Here is a 20,543-nt window from a genome sequence, read left to right on the forward strand (position 1 = left end):
ATTTACGTGTTCGGCAATAGCCTACGTCCACGAGAGCAGCACTTGGGTTTCACAATAATCAATGAATCTTAAAAACTTAATCCCTTCTAGGGTTACATAATGATGTTTATATAACAATATAATGCATACAAAAGTGTTATTGTATAACTAAACTACATATATAGTGATCCCCTAGAGGAAAATCCTCTAGATAAGCCCAATCTACAAGCCCCCGATTTGAAAATACGTAATATGCACCAACGAAAATCGTCGACGGCTTGGAGCAGAAGAAAACTCTTTACGGCTACTACCTGAAACCGTCAACGGTTAGGCCCCATATCGTCGAAGGTTTGCCCTCCTTAGCTGCACATTGCTTTTGTCCTTTTATCGCTCGCGTCACGTAACTTTCTCCAGTACATGTGATTCGTTTTGAATATGAGCCATATTCCCAACACTGAGGAATTATATGGCCTATAGAAGTTGGCCTAGAATCGTCTTCGTAGTCTTCACTACTTGGGAACTATTGCTTTTTGGGAGCAGTATACAATGGTAACTTCCTTGAAGAACTGCACGACATTTGACAGGAACTCGGTGCTAGTTGTGGTTGGTGCAGGCTACTCAACAACCCCCTAGTTCTTAGATATAGGACTTGGGTCATCTTCCCTACTTTTCGTAATAAGGAACCCAATGAGCTCAATCGCTCCCACATAGTGTGGTGTATATCTGTCTGCAACCTACCTTCATTTTGGCTTCTTGTAAGAATTCATGGTGTCAGGCCAAATGCTCATCCTACCACTATATTCTAAGGTCCAAGACATCAATGCATGTGTCCTACTCATAGGCCTTATTCTTCTAATAGATAATTTCCAAGTCCGGTTTCCTTAACTCTTCCCTCAAAAATAGGTCTATATACTTTAGGGCCCTTATTCGCTCCTTTGTTTCTCAATCACCTCACAACCTTTTAATCAGCTCCTTGTTTACTTCTTCTATTTCTCTCATTCTCTTTTTCAATGTACTAACCTTCTACTGAAGTTCCAATTAGGCTTGGGCCTTTTCCTCCACTTGTTCCTGCAGTATTTCATTTTCTAGCTCTTGGATAATGTGTAATGACTCGAAGAAATTATGGCATTTTAAATAATGATAAAGAGGGGGAAAATAGAAGTTGGAAGGGAAAAGAAAGGGGCAGCAGGCCTGCACCAGGACGTGTCTCGTCGATGAGAAAATACCAAGAGAGGGTTTTAGGTGATTCTGAATTTCGTCGACGAGGGGAGAATTTGTCGACGAGTCTTCTTCTTAGCTTCGTCGACGAGATGACGTGGATCATCAACGAAGCCCATTGTATAAATAGACCTAACCTTCATTTTTTGGTCATTTCTAGTGCAAATAATCCTCCCTCTCTCTCCTCTACGCCCCTCCTCCCTTCTCTCTAAGATCTCGAGCCGATCTGTTGCCGGTTCAATGATCTGAGGCCACCACGACGCTCCTGGTAAAGTTCTCTGCATATCTGCTGGAGTGGATCGTTGTCGGGGCTGAGTTGGAAACCATCCGAAATTCAGGGTAAGGCTTTCTATAAAATATTTGGCCTTACTATAATTGTTAGAAATGTTATATACGATGAAATACTGAAGTTTAGTTTTGAAAAATATTGTTTTCAGGGTGTTGAACAGGGAACCCTGCAGATGCAGGGCGGATTATTTTAGGGGCTTTTCAAGAATCAGGTAAGGGAAATAAACTAAGCCAGTAATTTTGTAAAAATGTATGTACAATCTTACAATATTTGGTTTCAGGAAAATGAATATATATGTATATTTTATGTTGGGAAATACTGTGATAAATGATGATGTGTTTAAATATACCTAATACCCATTCTGTGTAGCATGAGTAAAATTTATTGTGAAATACTGTTTTCTGAAAATATTTTTATATGATATACTAGCGTATGGGCCGAGCTACTGATATGATATGCTGGCGTACGAGCCAAGCTATTGAGGTGATTGAGCCAGCGTATAGGCCGAGTCTCTTATTTGTTATGTAATGCGACGTACAAGCCGTGATTGATCAACTATAAAATGCCAGCGTACGGGCCCGATGATTTTTCACTTTGTAAATGAAATATGATATGATGATAGTGAATTGACAATTATTACTATGGAATAATGATGTATCACGATTTGAAATATGATATATCGTATCAGAACCTGGTTGGCTTGGTTTAGGCTTACACTAGACACGGTACCATAGCTATGTGGTCACGTTGATCGTGATATTTGTGTTATTGCTGTCGTACGGGGCAGCGTGAGGATGGATAGTCGATGTGGTTATTGAAGTGTTGGCACCCTGGTATACGGACCAGTCTAGCAGACCCATCGTACTTACAGACATTTATTTTGAATTGGCAGTGTTCAGCTAGTCATTGTCAGGTCTCGCTTTCAGGCCACACAACCCAGTCATGTGGGGGTAATACATGACATTAGCCAGTTAACCTGCCAGGGTTGTTTTCGTATTATTATCATTATAAAAGACAAATTATGTTTATGGAAACTCAGTATTTTCGGTTATGCTATGATTAAACATGTTTTCCCATAAATAATATTGATAGTTTTACTAAATATGTTTATATATGCTCTTATGTATAACACGAAATACTAATGTTACCATACTCTGGTATTAGTTTATTTTTCCTTACTGAGAGGTGTCTCACTCCAAATTATTTGATTATTTCAAGAGCCCTGGATAGGAGAGCGAATAAAGCTCCGCTGAGATAGATATCACTGGTATACCCTTTTTTGAAGGGTAAGTTTTTTTGGTAGGGTCAGATAGATGTGGGAAACGACCCTAGGACTAGTCTTTGAAGATTTTGAGAGTTGTATTATGGATATAGTAAACTCTAGTTTTGTATTTAATGGTATTCCAGGATATATATATATATATATATATATATATATATATATATATATATGATTTTATGTTTTCCTGCTACCTAGGCTTTTGCATTGTATATTTGATGTCCTTGGTACCCACGGATACAGGTGGATTATGATCTGTAAGATTTATTAATTTGAAAAAAAAAAAGGTAAAATAGGCAAGTCGTTACATAATATATTTCTCCTTCTTCTTCTATTTCTTTCTTTACCACTCCTGATAATAAACCTCATGTTAAGCCTAGAACTCCTTATAGTAATATCCTTTTGGTAACACCTTTTTAATTCTATCCCCCCCCCCCCCAAACTTGCAAATTAAATTTTGACTAGGACAACCCCCTTAGTAATTTTCAATTGCCCACTTGCAATTTGAATTACGCCCCCCTCCCCCGAGATATAATCACGCACATATCTTTTTCTCATATCCATATGTCTCTCCTTCCTTATCCAAAATTACAAAATTATCCCTTCAACTGTTTATAAATAGGAGAGTTTTTCAATTCCTTTTTCATAGAAAATTTTCAAAAAAGAAGTGAAAGAAGAATTTTGTGGTGGAAGGAGAATTTTTATACATTCAAATTTTCGCTCTCCCACTCTTTCCAATCCCATTTTCTAAAGATAAAATTTAATGTTAACCAGTTAAAGGAGAAGATTAGGATAAGTAAGTCTGATTATGTTAGTTCTTTTTATAAAATATATCCGACTTTATTTGTAAGTAAGTTTGGTTATATTAGGTTTTTATAAAATTATACCCGAATTTATTTGTACGTAAATTTGATTATATCAGCTTTTTATAAATATATCTGAGTTTATTTTGGATTAAGAAATGTTCTAATTTCCTCAAGTAATTCACAACATTATGATTCTCCATCCAAAATAAATATTTGTAGCATGAAAATCATGTGGCATAAGCTTATTTTAATGTTATGGTACAAATGAGATTTTGTGATGCCTTTTTCTATTGCATGAATTATATTAATATGCTTTAAAATCTCTTATGCCTTGAATATTACAGAATTACAGATGTTTGGTACCGTAGCTTACAATTTACAGAGATCATAGTGCACTCACACTGTTTACAAAGTGATTTTACAAAGTAATGAATTTCTCCTAAGCACATACCTGCTCCCAAACCAGGACTTAAATCTCACTTACATTTACAGTTTAATTTAGTTGGTCAGTTAACTAGCTAAGTCCAATTTTCGAACAATGCAACCCAATCATAGGAGTAAACATGACTTGTTAACAGACCTAAAGGATGTTTTTTACAAAGTAAAAGAAACATATACTTATATTTATGTGAACTGTTCCACTTCTAGAAGACCCAAATGATGATTTACATGAAATGTATTAAGGAAAGTATATATATATACAGTTTACCAGTTACAGTATATGATTTATAAAATTTACGGCTATAATATGATTTTAAAAATAATTTTATATAAAAATTTATATGTCATACAATTTTTCAAATGCATGTTGAAATTATAGTATTAAAAGTTTATTGGTACAAGATTATGATGCATTAATGCTCATCTTAGCCGCACACTAATATAATCTCATTTACTTACGGACCATCGTCTCACCCAATTATTTTCCCACCTTACAGATACCTTTGAAGAGCAAACTAGAGTCAAGCATAACAAGCATATGGACAAGATTAGAGAAAGCAATTTAAAATAAATACTAATATAGTATTAACTAGAGATTTTTTATATTTTTCAATTTTTAAGAATGTTAATTTTGTTATTAAAGATATTTTTGTAACAGCTAATTAGTACTCTGGTATAAAAGTGTAAGATTTTATTTATTTCGCTATTTATATTTATTATGTATTTATAGAAAAATCAAACCTCAAACCCTACTAGGTTTAAAACGTAACACTTTGGCTCAAACTCATGACTCTAAAGGCTTCCAATAAAAAATTCTAAAAGGGTCTAAGACACAAAGAAAACGGGTTTAGGAGTATATGTGTGTAATGAAGAGGATAACTAACAATTCTAAATGGAATTCTAACCAACACCATACTAACACTCCATTACTATGTATGGGTGTCCTAACTAAAAATAAAGGGAAAAAAAAAAAAAAAGGAAAAACTCCTTTTGAGGTCACTATATAAGAGTCCAAACTAAGGTTAAAAATCCTGCTCTTATATGAAAAGGGAATTAGTCTCAAATAATCCTAAATTTTGAAATCAAATTACAAATGATGAAAAGTTTTGATTGATTATCGTGATTAAATTCAAATATGATTTTTTCTTCCTTTGAAAATTAAGGTTTTGAAAAGTCAACATCAATATTAAGGGCTTGGATGAGGTGAATAAAATTATAGATTGAATTTTTGAATTAATAGAATTTTGCAATCTCAATCCCTTGGTAAAATCAAAGAATTAAATGTTAATAGGGTTGGAAACCTCCTAATTCAAATTAGGTCTTACATTAATGAATTCACAAACTCTTCTAGCTAGCAAACAGGTTTTGAATGTTGTTGAAAGTCAATTAATGAAAGTGAGAAAATATAATCCACTTCATCAAGTCCCTAATTGAAATTAAATATTTTGATGTTGATTTTCCCTAAACCTTAATTTTTAAAGAAACACACCTCTTAGAATTTATTCACGATAATCAATCAAACACCTTTTTCATCATTTATTCCTAAGCATAACTAACATGTACATGAAGCGACATGCCAGAACATCAATGCAAGGTATTTAAATTTTATGAGTAATCCATAGATAGTAAATTTAAAAATTTACGGACTATCGAATTTTTCCTTTTGGTGATTTTATCAATAATTTAAATATTATATAAATGGTTGATTTAAATTTTTAATTTTTATCATGGACACTACCATATCTTCCCTTTTATACTTCTAGAAGTATTTTAATTTGAAGTAATTTTTTATAATTTCAAAGGTAAATTCATTTTCAAACAAAATATACCCAAACAATGAATTTTTAAATGCACATATTTTAAATTAAAAAAAATAAAATATACACAATCTAAAAGTATTTGAACCCAAAATTATTCAGCTCACTTTGGCAAAAAAACCGAAATCCACCCATTTAATAAATAAACAATTTATAAACCCAAACCCACCCATTTAATAAATAAGTTATAAATAAAAATTAACTTAATTAGAAAAGAAAAAAAATACAACACATGCAAAATAATACAACCTAAAAGTGAACTGCCTAGAGGCCAAACAAAACCCAAAAAATATATAGACAAATCACCCAATCCAACCAACCCATTTATTAAACAACTTAGATTCAGATAAATCCATTAATAAACAAGTTACCTCCTCCCAAACTCAAAACCGGTCTGATTATCACTCATCCAATTTTGACACATTTTATCAACCCTAAATATGAAAAACCACCAACCCTACAAAGTCAGCCCTTCTCTTAGCCGGGTCAACCCCAAAAGAGAAGAAGGCAGAATGAAAAGAATTCTAGCATGGAGCTTTGGGGCTTTAGAATCAAATCAAATACTCCATTCGAGGGTACACATTTCATATTTTGGGAGATGAATGAAACATTTGAGCTCGCCGGTCTTAAACATTTGAGCTCGCCGGTCACGTCCTCCCAAACTCAAACCTGGTCTGATTATCACTCATCCAATTTTAACCCATTTTATCATCCCTAAATATGAAAAACCACCAACCCTACAAAGTCAGCACCTCTCTTAGCCGGGTCAACCCCAAAAGAGAAGAAAGCAGAATGAAAAGAATTCAGCTATGGAATTTGGGGCTTTAGAATCAAATCAAAGACTCCAATACAGGGTACACACTCACATTTGGGAGACGAATGAAACATTTGAGCTCACCGGTCACGTCGTCCCAAACTCAAACCTGGTCTGATTATCACTCTTCCAATTTTAACCCATTTTATCAACCCTAAATATGAAAAACCACCAACCCTACAAAGTCAGCCCCTCTCTTAGACGGGTCAACCCCAAAAGAGAAGAAAGCAGAATGAAAATAATTCAGCAATGGAACTTGGGGCTTTAGAATCAAATCAAATACTCCATTACAGGGTACACACTCACATTTTGGGAGATGAATGAAACATTTGAGCTCGCCGGTCTTAAACCATGCTTCTGGAAACAACAATGAAGATATTACCTTAAAAAGGTCCGGTAACGAAGTTAATTCATATAAGAAATATCTCAATCGCAATAATCTATGACTAGTTCAATGTATTATATAAAGCTGATAATTTTAAAATCCTACAAATCCGATTTATTGCAATTGGATTTTACATCTTCAATGGTAGCCCCAAATGGTTTTTGCAAATCATCCCCCTCATTTCCTACTTCAGCATCTCCAAAATTTAATTTGCAAAACGTAGGCCACTAACAACCAATTCTTGCTCTAGATATACACTAATGACTAATGGCATCGGCATTTTCAAGCACTGGAAAATAGTATCAAATTGAAGACAACAAGCAATTCTTGCACTAGATATACACTAATGACTAATAGCATCAGCATTTTCAAGCACTGGAAAATAGTATCAAATTCAAGACGAACAAATAACAACATCATTATTTACAGCGAGGATTGGGGCAGGTAGAGAGCACCACTTCAGCTTCCTGCCACCAGGAAATTTTTGGGCGTCTTGGGTAGGACTACAATCCCAAATGAAGCTCCCATTACTAAATAAGTTCTCGAATCATTTCCCCAAAATATTTCCCTAATTAATGCTAGGACAATAAAATTAACATAAGTTTAGCAGGATCAATCAGAAACCAAACAGATGAAAATTGTAAGACCATTAATGCTCCATGTTCACAAAGAACATGGAGTTGCAAAATCCATTACTGTTTAGCAATCGAGAAAACAAACATTACTCCAAAGGATTGGTTAATCCAAACAAGCCTGAAACTAAGTCAATAGTTGTTGCAAAAATAATTTATATATTACAACAAGAAATACTGGAAGCCTTCATTTCTTTGTAAAACATCTTATTACATGCAATGACTTTGGAGCCAAACTAGAATTCAGGCTTCTACAAAGAGCATTATTCATATCTCCGTTCTTAAGCAATCATCAGGCATCCATAAAAAGTACTAATCAATATGCTGCATAGTTCAAGGAACAGGGTCTCCTCTATTATCCAAAAACCATTAGTTGAAAACGGTAAGAAATAAATGTGCATCATAACAACAAAACATTAAAAACGTTGCCAAGTAAAACATGACATGTTTTCTCAACTTATAATCAGCATACTACCCTCTGTTTAAAACTCCATAAAAGCTTGAACATCTCCTTTCACATATACTTATTTTTATTTGACCATCAATGGTAGTATGAATAAACAGAATATTGAAAAGGTGAGGAAAACAATGAAAGAAAACTGAAAGATATACAGGAAAAAAAATAAGAACTATACGTTGCAAAATTGAGAACAAATAATGGGAAAAATACTTGAGAGGGTTTTGCCTCAGAGGTAGTGACAATCACATATCATCATGATTTTTTTTCTGATAATACGTGCATATAAATGCATCATTGGCAACCCAGCACATCAAACTGTCTTTAGGCTCCAAAATAAAAAAGATCAAACTCTAGTAAATATGGTTAACCATACCTTAGAGAAATAGAACACTACAAACAATAAGAAAACTGAAAAACGAAAGCTATATTTGCTTCCAATTTAAAAAAAATAAAAATGGATTTCACGAGAATCACTATATAATCACATAGTAGTACAACTGCAACAACAATTGAATAATAGCTAGGGATAAATTTTTTTGCTCTTACCATGAGAATTGTACCATAAAATCTAATAAATTCTACTCTAAGAGAAGTGTATCCCCAGCAATTATTCAATTGTTCATAAATGATAAAAGATTGTTAATTAAAGAATCCATATAAAACATAACCAAGACAAAATTTGTTAAATTTTAAAAAGCACACATACAAACAGATTAAAAAATTAGACCAAGCAAAGGAAACCATTTAAACCAAAGATGATTAAGAGGCATCAGACTAATATGTTATGTTTATGCATCAGAGAGATTCCCAAAGACATAATCATCATACTCAAATGTGAGTGCTGATGTCCCTGTCTGTTTATCATCACTTGCACAAGCACAACCACAAGTACACAACCGGGGAAAAATGAGAACATTTTCCAAAATCTAGTTCTAATAACAAGTGCATATCAGGAAAAATAAGCATCCACAGATTTATGTTTTTTCACTAGTCACACGAATTTATTTAAGGCAACCAATTGAACTCAAATAATGCAAATAAGTAAAACGCACACTTCACAGGAAAGGGTTTTATGTTTATAAGCTTAATAGGAAAATTGTAGAAAATAAAAAACATGAATTTAACTAAGAAATTTTGGTCCGCCCAAAAACAACCAAAGCTTACGTGTGATCTAAAAAAGACCATCATCTGAGAGATCCCCAACAAAAAAGACATATTCATCAATTGGAGTACTAGTGTCCTATCATCTTATCATTCCCTAGCAATCTCTCAACACTTGACATACTAGCTATGAAACCATCAGCTAAACTTGCAATGTCAAAGAAAAAATAAATCAGAAACATCAAATACTGCATAAAAAAATCGGTTAATGCCATACAGCCTCAGATTTTATTTTTTTCATAGTGATTACTCAGAGTATATTTAGAACCATCATTGGCCATGACACAAGCAACTGTAAAGATTTAAAATATATATATATACTGCTTACAACTCAACTACTGAAATAATAAAATTCAAGCCCCCAACCAAACACCGTAAATCTTAATCGAAAATAAAGATACATATTCTAAACAATTGTGGAGCGCAAAAAGACATGATAGGGAATAAGAAAGGCAGCTCCTTGAACGACACAAAATGAGGGTTCGTAAAATAAAGATGCAAGAACAAGGGTTTAGCATATTAATTGAAAACAACAAAGATTTAGAAGACAAACAGCGCGAACAAAATGATGCAGAGAAGAACTGGTCAAGAACATCATTTGAAAGCAGAGTAGAGAGGTGTTTATATTTCTCGGTGTAAGTCTTAGGGTTAGGGTTTACAGCAATTTATATATGAGAATCGAGGATCAAAACTAGGGCACAGCTTGAGGTCCGGAGGCGCTAGGGACTTCGGGCTCCTGTTTTTCGTGGACGGTTCCCGTGCCATGGATGGCCAATGTTGAGATCATGACCGTTGATCTATAGATTAGGAAGATAATTCGCAATAACGCCCCTCTTTCATTTTCTCTTTTTATTTTTTTTAATGAAAAATGACAAAATCTTCATTGAATACCTCCACACCTCATTAAAATATGCATAGAATAAATCTTAAATAGAATCAATTTACTAAATAAATTTTTAATTAAAGGATTGTTTGGTATCATTATTAAAAATTATAAAAATAACAAATTAGAAATAAAAACCGTCAATGGTTTTTCCAGGTGCAAAGAAACAGTCAACTATTTTTTGTACAATTACATCGATTGTTTGGTCTCGGCTTCAAATCATCGACGGTATGTCAGAAACCGTTGACGATTTGGCTCGGTGACTCAGCGTTGGTTTTCAAAATTTGAATTGGGAAATTGGATAGGTTGGGTTTCAAAGGAAAAACCTCCAAAAAATTTATATATACATGTTGTATGATGCAACTCAGTGTCTTTGGACACAAGGTAGTAAAAATTCACTATTGCTTTGCTCCCGTGGATGTAAGCATGGCCGAACCAAGTAATTCTTCGTGTCATTATTTTATTACTTTCATTATAATATGTCTTGTTATGTTTTCTATATATTTAACTATTAAGTGCTGCATTATGAGATTGTTTGTTTCCATTACGCATTAATTTGCACAACAAATTGGTATCAGAGTTATTAGTTACAATGGCTTCTAGGGTTTCTTCTACAAAGTTCAATGTTGTTAAGTTTGATGGAACGGGAAACTTCAGAATATGGCAGAGAAGGGTTAAAGATCTATTAGTACAACAAGGTATAGTGAAGGCATTATACAGAGGTCAATCGGAAGACATTGATGAAACAAGTTGGAAGGAATTAGAAGCGAAGGCTGTGGCGACTATCAGACTTTGTCTGGCCGAAGACATGTTCTATCACGTCATGCATGAGGAATCTTCTACGACTGTTTGGCAGAAACTTGAAAGTCGGTATATGTCTAAATCTCTTACGAACAAATTGTATCTTAAGCAGAGGTTGTATTGGCTTAAGATGACGGAGGGTTCAAATTTGAATCAGCACATCAAAGTATTCAATCAAATAATTAGTGATGCGAGTAGATGTGAAGTTCGAGAAAGAAGTTGATGCTATTTAATTCCCTACTTGCATCTCATATATATGAAAATTTAGTTACGACACTAACATGAGACAAAGAAACCCTAAATTTGGAAGAGGTAACAAGCGCTCTCTTGGGTTTTCATCAGAGGAAGAAAGTCTGTGATGAAAATTTGCAAAGTCAAGAGCTTTTGGTAAAGGGCAATCAAGAACTTGGGAGAAGCAAGTTTCGTAATAGATCGGGTGCTAATAAGTCTTGGTCGCAGTCCAAGAAAAAGAAGAACAAAAGGTGTTTTAAGTGCGGGAAAAAGGGGCATATAAAATCGCAATATTCAGAAAGGAAGAAAGGGAATGTAGAAAATCAAGAGGGCTCTTCAAAATCAACGAATGTAGTGGAAGAATGAGACTCGGAGAGCGGTGACAATGATATGCTTTCAATTTCATTGGGGTCAAATTGCCTTACGGATTCTTGGATCCTACATTCGGCATGCTCTTTTCACATGACACCAAATAAAGAATGGTTCAACACTTATAGTTCAGTTAATTATGGCTATGTTCTAATGGGAAATGATGCTTCATGAAAAATAGTTGGAATAGGAAACATCAAAATTAAAATGTATGATGGTGTTGTGAGAACATTATGTGATGCAAGGCACACACCAGATCTACGGAAGATTTTAATTTCATTGGGTACTTTAGATTGTAACGGATTTAGTTACAAGTTTGAAGGTGGGGTAATAAAGGTGTGTAAATGTGTTCTAACGATGATGAATGGGGTAGAAGTTAGCGGGAAATATATATGCACTGCTGGGTACTACAATTATAGGTGGAGCTGCAGCCGTAGATTTTGAGTTAGATAATAATGTTTTGTAACATATGCAATTAGGGTATATGAGTGAGCATGGGATGAAGAAACTCCATAAGAGGAATCTTTTGAAGGGTATCAAAATATAAATACTGAATATCCGCAAGTTTTGTGTTCTTAGGAATGCAGTTCAAAACAAACACTCACAATACGAAGAGAATTCTTGACTACGTTCATTCAGATGTTTGGGGGTCGGTGAGATTGGCATCACAGGGTAGAAATATGTATTTCCTGAGTTTGATTGATGATTACTTGAGGAAGGTTTGGGTATACTTCATGCAGCACAAGTCAAAGATGTTTGCTAGGTTTAAATTTTGGAAAGTTGAGGTGGAAAACCAGACCAATAGGAGATTTAAATGCCTAAAGTCAAATAATGGAACCAAGTATGCTGATTCTATGTTCATGGAGTTTTGTGAAACAACTTGGCATAAGGAGACATTTCATAGTTCACCAGACACCCCAACGAAATAGTGTGGTAGAAAGGATGAACTGAACTCTAACTGAAAAAGCTTAATGTCTTAGGTTGATTGCAGGCTTGCAAAGAATTTGTGAGCCGAGGTGGTGAGTATGACATGTTTCTTAGTTAATCGATCACCCAGGGCATCACTAAAGGGGAAATTTATGGAGGAGGTGTGGATAAGTAGTGTGATATACTACTCTAGGTTGAGAGCATTTGGTTGTCCAACCTATGTGCACATTTCTAGTGAGGAGAGATCAAAACATGATGCAAAGTCTAGGCACTGCATTTTTCTAAGATATCAAAAAAGTAAGAAAGGGTTCAAGCTATGGGATCCAATAGCAAACAAGGTGGTGATTAGTAAACACGTGATTTTCGAGGAGAAAGCCATGGCGAGGCAAACTCAAGAGGAAGATTGTAGAGACCCAAAGAATTATAGTAATTAAATAATAAATAAAATAGAGAAATAGGGAAATTTTTAAAGGGAATTTACAGGGTCTCGTCGACGAACATAGGGCGCTCATTGACAAGCATCCTTCTTGGGTTCATCAACGGGGACATTCATCTCGTCAACGAGAAGTTAATGAGAGGGCGTTTTCAGGGTTTGAATCTTGTCGATGAGGAGTAGGCGTTTGTCAATGAGACTACAACTTGGACTCGTCGACAAGGTGACGTGGCTCGTCAACGAGGCCATGTGGACATCATTTTATATATAGCCCTAAAACAGATTTTTGATAGGAAACTTGTAATGACCCGAAGAATAATGATATTTAAATAATAGAGAGGAAGGGAAATGGAAATGGAAACAGAAGGAAGCAGCGACGTTGCACTTTGGGAGTAATAACTAAGGAAATCTATCAGGTTCTCGTCGACGAACACAAGGGATTCGTCGACGAGGGTACAAGAGGGCCTCGTCGACAAAGCCAAGTTTCGTTGATGAGAAGATACCGAGAAGGGTTTTTTGAGCAACTCTGAATTTCATCAACGAAGGGGAGAGTTCGTCGACGAGGAGCCTTCTTGACCTCATCGACGAGGTGACGTGGCTTGTCAACGAAGGCCAGTGTATAAATAGCTCGAACTTCATTTTTAAGCATAATTTTCGGTGCAGAACCCTCTCTCTCTATGCTTCCTTCGGTTCTCCACCCTTCTCTCTTCGATTTCAAGCCGAATTTTTGCCTGTTCGAGCATCTAAAGCCACCACGATGCTCCTGGAGAAGTTCTCTGCATATCTGCTAGAGTGGATCGTCAGTGGAACTCCGTTGAAATTCATCCCTAAGTTGAGGTAAGGTTTTTTATGTCAAATTTGATCTTTTCACAGTTATAGGAAATGATACTTATGTGAAAATATTGAAGTTTAGTTCTGTGAGTTGTTGGTTTCAAGGTGTTACTCGGGGAACCCTGCGGGTGCAAAACGAGTAGGTTTTTAGGGGGGGTTTTCTTTTCAGTACCAGGTAAGGGAATAAACTAAAGCAATTATTTTTCATGCAAATTATTATTATTTATCAGTAAATTAATTTTCAGGAAAGCATGTATTATATCTGTATATTACGAAGGAAATGCACATTTGGAAAAATACTGCTATTATGTTGAAATGAAAATATATATATAAGATGCCAAAAATTATGATTTTAGAATATAATGTATGGTTTTATACAGAAAATGTGTGGCATGAATATTCCTTTACGTGAGAAGTACTATGATATGACAATGTTATGAATGAAGCATGTTTTCAGGAATATGAAATAATACAATACAAAATGATGTTGAAAATACATGATAATTGATTTATTATTAAGAATGATATGTATGAGATATTCGGCGCATGGCCGTGATTGATAGCCTGCGCGAGGCCATGTTTATTAAATGTTCGGCACGAGGCCGTATTTATGAAATATTCGATAGGAGGCCGTATTTATGAAATTATAGAAAATGCTATCAATCCATTTATGTTAAATGCTAGATTATCATGTATTATATGTTATCAGAACCTGGATGTTAGTTTAGTTCAGTTCAGAGCACGGTACCGTAGTTTATAGATAAGATATCTATGTTCAGATTGGTGCTAACCATCCCATGAGGGGGTGGGAGATGGATAGTCGATGTGGCTTTTAGTGTAAAGTTGTAGACGTCCACCTGGCAGTCTGGACCAGGGTGTGGTGGGCCCATTGTACTTACAGACATTTTTGACTCGGTAGTGGTCGGCCAGCCATTGTCAGGTCCCACCTTCAGGCTGCACAACCCGTCATGGGGGGCAATACATAACATCAACTAACTATTCATCCTGGGTATGTTTTTAGTATTATTAGTTATACCAGATAGTTATGATTAGTATGATTTATTAAAAATATGAAAGTATACATTTTTGCAGTTATTAAATGATGAATGATTTCTAGTATGAAGATGGTACTGTATATCTATATTATCATTAAGTATTCATGTTGCCACACAACTGTATTTAGTTTATTTTCCCTTACTGAGAAGTGTCTCACCCCTGAACATTAAATGATTTTCAAGAAACCTAGAGAGATTGGCGGGACAAGGCCACCGCTGAGTGAGTTAAGCTTCCCTACTAGAAGGGTAAGTTCTAATATAGGATTAGGAGATTTTTGTTGTAAGATCCTGGGTTTATTTTGATATTTAGGAGATTGTATGTATAAACACAGTATCTTTGGGAATATAGTAGACTCTGATATTATGTAATTTATGGTTGATGAATGTGATTTACATTTACTGCTGCCTAAGTTCTGCTGTGTATGACAGGTGTCCCCGCTACCTACGGGTTTGGGTTGACTATTTTATTTATTATGTTTCATTTTATTATAAGATAGGCAGGTCGTTACAGTTTGGTATTAGAGCCTAGGATACTAGGTTCTATAGACTCTAGAGTGCAGCAGTAATAATACCAGAGTATTGGATAAGGGGATTTGAGGTTTGGTTTTGTAGTCTAGATTAGGCCTGGCAAAACGGGCGGGTGGGCCAAGTTTGGGCAGGTCACTAACGGGCTGGGTCATAAATGGGTCGGATCATAAACGGGTCGATGTTAAACGGATCACGCACATGCCAACCCTAACCTGCCCATTTAATAAATGGGCGGGTAACGGGTCACCCGTTTAAAAAAATATAATTTTTTTATTTTAAAATTTTTTTAAATTTCATATAAAATGACATTTAAAAAAAAAAACTGCATTATATTTATTAATTTCTAAATAAAAAGAATATAAAATATAAAAAATAATATATCTATTTAATGAAAACATTTTTTAAAAAATGTAAAATTAAAAAAAACACAAGGCGTGAGTGGTCCGAGTGGAGCAGCTGGACACAGACTCAATTTCAAAAGTCAGTACATAGTCTCCAATCTCCATGAAGTTGTTTGAGAAGGGGGGGTCTTCCATGACTTGCACCCCAATCAACTTTCCACATAAAAGGATTTCTATCATAATTTTTCTTTCCAAACTTTCCTTAATAAAACTCAAAAGGGAAAATTATATAAGCGAAACGAAGAAGTTCCTTGTCATGAATTTCATTGCACAAAAGACTTGCATGCATGCGAAGTTGGGATAGACTTACAAGTGGAACCTTGATTGATTATATCGACAATTTGGCCAAAGGTGACGCAAGGGCAGAAACAAGTAATGAAACAGTTGGCAGGATCATCGCAACAGTGGCAGAGGCTGGTAGACCACCATGTGGCGACAGCCGTGGAAGAGATGTAGGGTGGTGGGTGTGGCTGATCCGGAGCCGTAGGGTAGCTCAGAGGGCTGCCGGCAGCTGCAGGGTACCCCTGCGGCTCGTATTTTCCATAGTCTTGCTGGGCAGAAGTGTACATGGCTTGCTAACTGATTAGAGGAGTTCAAGAACGAAGCCACCCAATGGTCTTAATCAACGAGTGGCAAAGGGAAGAGGTAGCTCCTCTTTTAAGGAAGACCTCCTTCTTCCTTAGAAAGGTCAAGGTGAATGAAGCAAGAGACTTGATCCAAACCTACAACCCACCAAAACCAGGACCAGCCATCCATTAATGTCGTGGGGATTACTCAAAGCTGACCCTGTCGCTATTTTTATTTTTATTCTTCTAATTCAGTTATTCGATGCTTTCACGTATAAGTGTGACTGTGTGTGATTGTGAATAGTGAGGCGTGAAGGTTTGAAGTGAAGGGGGCTGAACTGAGAAGGGGCTGAAGTAGCGGGCCGGGTGACCCACCCAAACCCACTTAACCCGTTTATAAACGGATTGACCCATGACCCGCCTAATTATTAAATGTGTTAACTTTCTCAAACCCGGACCCGTTTTAAACGGGCGGGTCCGGGTGACCAGACGGGTTATAACCCGTTTTGCCAGGCCTAGTCTAGATGCAAGACTTCCGTGGTGGTTTGTGTGATTTTCCTGGGATGACGATTTCAGGAAAGTCATGGCAAACTATCGTCAGATTGGGTATCTAGGTTACAGGATTGAATCTTGAATTAAGGTCAGAAGAGATGAATTAATTAGGAGAATATATTATATGAGGTGGATGATATGTATAGTGAAGGGGTTCTATGTTAAGTTACTTGTTTTTTAGGATGGACCCTGTGGCAGTAGTGCCTACGCCAATAGAAATGAGGGTGCTGGACCCTCAGGCGCTGCGGGAGGTGATTCAGATGCAGTCCTACACAGTGTGGCACAGCAAATCATGGCCGAAATTGCCAGGAGTTTGAGGGAACAGGGTGGTCCGTCGGCAGGCCATGGTAGCACGATAGAGAAATTCATAAAGATGAATCCTCCAGCTTTCTCAGGAGGAACTGATCCTGTAGTCACTGAAAACTGGGTGTAGGAGATCGAGAAAATATTTGCAGTGCTGTAGTGTTCAGAAGTAGAGGGTGCTATTTGCCACCTACAGATTGATTGGAGAGGCTGAGAGGTGGTGGACGACGGTGAAACTCCTTGAGCAGTAGAGGACAGTACCTATGGAGATGACATGGGAGCGGTTTAAGGAGATATTCTTCGATAGGTATTTTCCAGCCTCGTCTAGGGAAGCAAAGATTGAGGAGTTCCTAAATCTGAAGCAGGGACAGCAGACCGTATAGCAGTACGTGGTGAGTTTTAGTGAATTATCTTGCTTCGCCCTGTACATCATACCAGATGAAGCAAAGAAGGTATGATAGTTTGAGAGAGGTCTAAGGAGAGAAATTTATAAATAGGTGTCGATACTGAAGTTGCAAAATTTTGCTGAGCTGGTGGATAGAACCACTATAGCGGAGATTGGGGAGCGGTTGGAGGCTGAGGAGCAGAGGCAGAAGAACATATTCGCACCTTCCAGTTCCCAGTAGGGAGTCGGTTATGGTTCGTGGAAGAGAGGTGGCTATTATAAAGACCGAAAATAGGAGACCGGGAATCGCGGTTTTCAGGATGTGCAGCCATCTCCAGCTTGCCTGTCTTGCGGGAAGAGACACCTAGGGGAGTGTCGTGTCGGGCGAGGTGTCTGCTATCAGCGTAGGGAGCTCCAGTACTGTTCGTGCAGAAGAAGGACAGGTCTCTGAGGATGTGCATAGATTATAGGGAGATTAATAAAGTGACAATCAAGAACAAGTATCCTCTGCCCCGTATCGATGATTTGTTTGACCAGCTCCAGGGTACACGGGTATATTCTAGGATCGACCTCAGGTTAGGCTACCATCAAGTAAAGGTGAGAGCGGAAGATGTATCGAAGACGACTTTCAGGACCAGGTATGGGCATTACGAGTTCCTGATTATGCCATTTGGCCTGACGAATGCTTCTACGATATTTATGGATTTGATGAATAGGATCTTTCATCCATATTTAGATCAGTTTGTGGTTGTTTTTATTGATGATGTACTGGTCTATTCGAGGAGCTATGAGGAGTACGAGATACATTTGAGGCAGGTTTTGCAGATGCTCAGGGAGAAGAAGTTGTATGCAAAGTTCAGTAAATGTGACTTCTAGCTCGAGAAAGTTGTGTTTTTGGGGCATGTTATCTTAGGAGACGGAATTTTGTAGATCCCAATAAGATTGAAGCGATAGTGAATTGGGCTGGATCGAGGAACGTCCAGGAGATCAAGAGTTTCTTGGGGTTAGCTGGTTATTACAGTCGTTTTGTTGAGGGATTCTCAGCTTTATTAGGGCCTCTGATACGACTGACTAGGAAGAATGCCAGATTTGAATGGGACGACAGCTGTGAGCAGAGTTTTCAAGAGTTGAAGCAAAGGTTAGTTACAGTGCCGGTGCTGATCATCCCGTCAGGGGGTGAAGGGTATGTCATTTGCAGTGATGCATCCTTGAAGGGACTTGGTTGTGTATTGATGCAGCATGGCAAGGTGGTGGTGTATGCGTTCAGACAGTTGAAAGAGTATGAGAAGAATTACCCTACCCGCGACCTTGAATTGGCTACAGTGGTACACGCATTGAAAATTTGGAGGCACTACCTATACGGTGAGCACTGTGAGATTTTCTCCGACCACAAGAGTTTAAAGTATTTCTTTACTCAAAAGGAATTGAATATGAGACTGAGAAGGTGGTTATAGTTGATTAAGAATTTTGATTGTACTATCAGTTACCACCTAGGGAAAGCAAACGTGGTAGCTGATGCACTGAGCAGGAAGTCTAGGGAATCAACATTGGCGGCTATAGAGATCCAGCGTTTGATCATAATGGATCTAGAGAGACTTGGCATTGAATTGATGGAGAGTAATACTCCAGTATGTATCACCAGCCTTGTGGTACAACCTACTTTGCGGGAAAGAATTAAAGCTGCCCAGAAAGAAGACCCAGAATTAGTAGAGGTGATGGATAGAGTGCAGAGTGGTCAGGGGGAGGAATTTAGTATTGCAGATGACGGAGCTTTGCGGTTTCATTTCAGATTATGTGTTCCTAATGATACTGACATTAGGAAGATTATTTTGGAAGAGGCTCACAGATCTTTGTATACGGTTCATCCTGGCAGTACAAAAATGTATAGGGATCTACGAGAGTTTTATTGGTGGAGTGGTATGAAGAGAGAAATCATTGAGTATGTAGCCCAGTGCTTGACGTGCCAGCAAGTAAAAGCTGAGCACCAGAGGCCAGTGGGTCAGTTGCAGCCACTATTTATCCTAGAGTGGAAGTGGAATCATATATCTATGAATTTTGTCTCAAGGCTGCCGTTGACATCTCATGGCTAGAATGCTATTTGGGTGATAGTAAATCGGTTGACTAAGACCGCCCATTTCCTCCCGCTTAAGATCAACTATCCCCTCAGCCATTTGGTGGAGATTTACGTCTAGGAGATAGTTCGTTCTCATGGGGTGCCAGTATCTATAGTGTCAGATCGAGACCCGCGTTTCACGTCACGATTCTGGAGAAGTTTGCAGAAAGCTTTAGGGTCTCAGCTATCTTTCAAAATGACATTCCATCCTCAGTCAAACGGGCAGACTAAGAGGACGATACATATACTAGAAGATATGCTCCGAGTATGTGTATTAGATTATGGGGGTAGTTGGACTTAATTCATGCCGCTGATGGAATTTGCATATAATAACAGTTTTCAGGCCAGCATTGGTATGACACCGTTTAAGGCACTATACGGTAGGAGATGTATTTCCTTTGTATTGGGACGAGATGGGTGAGTGGCAAGTTGTGGGGCCAGAGCTAGTACAGCAGGCATACGATAAAGTTCGGCTGATTAGGGATAAAATCAGTACAGCTTAGAGCCGACAAAAGAGTTATGCCGACAATTGCCGCAGGAATTTGGAGTTCGATGTGGGTGATCATGTATTTTTGAAGATAGCTCCGTTAAAAGAGGTTATGAGGTTTGGTAGGAAGGGTTAACTTAGCCTTAGGTTCATCGGTCCGTTTGAAATTTTAGAAAAAGTAGGATCGGTTGCCTACAAGGTAGCTTTGCCACCTACACTTTCCAGGATGCACGGCGTATTCTAGGGGTGAGCAAACAGTCGGTTCGGCCAAATTCGGGTAATTAACCGAATTAACCAAAAATTTTGGTTAAATAAAAGCATTAACTAAACCAACCGAATTGGAGGAAGAAACCGAGCCTGACCTGACCGAATTACCAGAACGGGTAATTCAGTTAAC

At 37.2% G+C, this 20,543-nt stretch overlaps 3 non-coding genes across 3 annotated transcripts; all 3 read right to left on the bottom strand.

Annotated features, from left to right (window-relative positions):
- Positions 1–8,342: 8,342 nt before the first annotated feature.
- Positions 8,343–8,420, bottom strand: LOC131147060 (small nucleolar RNA snoR122). The gene has a single exon (XR_009134590.1). It is a non-coding gene; the product is annotated as a small nucleolar RNA snoR122 (small nucleolar RNA).
- Positions 8,421–8,909: 489 nt separating this feature from the next.
- Positions 8,910–8,995, bottom strand: LOC131147046 (small nucleolar RNA R44/J54/Z268 family). Its single transcript, XR_009134576.1, has one exon. It is a non-coding gene; the product is annotated as a small nucleolar RNA R44/J54/Z268 family (small nucleolar RNA).
- A 499-nt stretch (positions 8,996–9,494) lies between these two features.
- On the bottom strand, positions 9,495–9,564 carry LOC131147044 (small nucleolar RNA Z267). Its single transcript, XR_009134574.1, has one exon. It is a non-coding gene; the product is annotated as a small nucleolar RNA Z267 (small nucleolar RNA).
- Between the last annotated feature and the right edge of the window lie 10,979 nt (positions 9,565–20,543).

Source organism: Malania oleifera, chromosome 13 (genome assembly GCF_029873635.1).
Source record: "Malania oleifera isolate guangnan ecotype guangnan chromosome 13, ASM2987363v1, whole genome shotgun sequence".
Classification (NCBI taxonomy): Eukaryota; Viridiplantae; Streptophyta; class Magnoliopsida; order Santalales; family Ximeniaceae; genus Malania; species Malania oleifera.